Below are 2,077 nucleotides of genomic sequence, written 5' to 3'. Positions count from 1 at the left end.
AGATAATGATTATGATGAAACTCAAAAATGATATTGTTATCAAGACAAAACTGACGGGTAGAAAGTAAATTTTTAGTGATAGATGGAACATGAAAGATATTGCGCATGTTAAAAGTTCGATTAGATAAATGAATATATGTGTTTCCAAGATTAGCAATTTGCAAACCTGAGCCATCGCCTACTTGAACCGTATCTGAGCCATAATATGACATTACGTCTATAAGGATATTATAATCCGATGTGACATGATGAGTTGCTCCAGTGTCAATATACCAATCAGTAGATGAAAACTCTGGGGTTTTACCGCAAGTAGGCACAGATGAGAGAGCTTTAGGATATGTTTGTGAAATAGACGGTTGTCTTGAGACTGTAGAACCACTAATGAAATTTGAGGCAAATCTTTGAGGGCATAGATTTCCAGGATGACCAATGATGTGACAAATTTGACATTTTACCCAAGAGTAATCAAATCTTTTAGGGCATAGATTTCCAGTATGGCCAATGATGCGACAAATTTGACATCGGACTGAATTTTGTTTTTGGCCTCTTTGATAGTGTTGAGTATTTGACATCTAAAGTAAAATAACTTATCTTATAGAGAGACTGGATCGCCGGAAAGGGGGCCTTTCGCCTGAAGAAACTCCCCTTGGAGGAAATAGAAGCCTTGGCTGGAGCAGCCACTTGTTGTCGATGTCGAGGATTGGTCGGCGTTCAGTGGACAACGGCGGTAGCACAAAAGGAGAAGTCCTTTTGTCGTCTTGTTTTGCGGTTTCAAAATAAAAGAAACTCCTCTTTTGTCTTGGGCGGCGGCAGAAAAAGGAAGGGAAGAGGATTTGTGAAGGAGAATTAAGAGAAAGAGAAGGAATGAAGGATCATGGCTCTGATACCATGTTAAAAGAAAAATAGAAAGAAGATAAAATAGGAGAGTAATAATTAATCTTATTGTTTTTTTGTTGATACTTGCCCTCAAGATAATACAATATATAGGGTTTAAACAAGTACTCGGTCAATTAACCAATTAATAAATAACAAAATAATTCTAAAAATTATTCTGAGAATTATTCTAATAATTATAATAGAATTATTAGAATAATCCTAAAACTAATTTGATTTGATTTGATGATTTGATCCGGTCAATTCTGGTAATTCTCTTTTATCTCTTTTAAACTGGTCGTCGATCTACGACGCGTCACTGCACATCCCGTAGCTGCGGAAACTGCCCTTCTTGCACCCCCTCTTGCACCCGCCACAGTTCTTGCCGTCGTACATGACGCTGACGCACCTTCCGTCGCAGCACGCTTCGCCGTACCGGCATTTCCTTCCGCACTCCCTGTAGTTCCGGCGGTCATTCGCCACGTCCACGCAATGCTTCCGGCAGCAGTCCGACCCGGAGCCGCCCGCCGCCTGGCACACCCTCGAAAACTGTCGCACGTCATGGAACTCCTCGGACCGTAGCCAATAGACGGCTCACTCCCCTCGGCACCGGAGAAACGGCCGGGAGAGCGAGCAATAGGATGATGGACATAGCGTATGCCTCGGCAATCTTGTTCATTTGGAATCAACTGGAGGGAGGATAGAGGTATCGATGTTAATGGGAAAGGAAAGAGGGGTGGCGATGGTTGGCACATGCTGGATTCTTTGAACCGCATTTATCGTTTAGAGAATGTTCTCTATGCATATATTAGTGGGATGTATGATCTTCATTTATAAAATAAGTGAGAATCATATATCTCTATCAATACATCAAAAGAGAGCATCCTCAAAAAGTGGTCCAGAGGGGATTAAGAACCAATGGACGAGTAATCTAACAAAATACGTTCTTAGGTCAAAAAGAATTTATTATTGTTTAAATTAATTTTAATTTTATATAAAAATTTTATCTCATATGGATGTTTAACTGTAATAAAATTTTTCATAATTTTCTCACGATTAAAAATATTTTTTCAAATTATTTTTTTTTCAAAATTCTTTATAAATAGTAAAAATCTAGAGTGTTTAAATTTAATGTTCATGATTTTTTTTAAGATGATGATCACTATATTTTTATCCCTCAGACTTTATTTTAAATTTACTTCAA

General features: G+C 38.2%; 1 pseudogene; it reads right to left on the bottom strand.

Moving 5' to 3' along the window:
• Nucleotides 1-1,179: 1,179 nt before the first annotated feature.
• LOC122043565 lies at nt 1,180-1,649 on the bottom strand (annotated as a pseudogene).
• Nucleotides 1,650-2,077: the final 428 nt, after the last annotated feature.

This window comes from Zingiber officinale, chromosome 2A (genome assembly GCF_018446385.1).
Source record: "Zingiber officinale cultivar Zhangliang chromosome 2A, Zo_v1.1, whole genome shotgun sequence".
In the NCBI taxonomy this organism is placed as follows: Eukaryota; Viridiplantae; Streptophyta; class Magnoliopsida; order Zingiberales; family Zingiberaceae; genus Zingiber; species Zingiber officinale.
The sequence above is the reverse complement of the archived record's forward strand: the minus strand, read 5'-3'. Positions and strand labels throughout refer to the sequence as shown.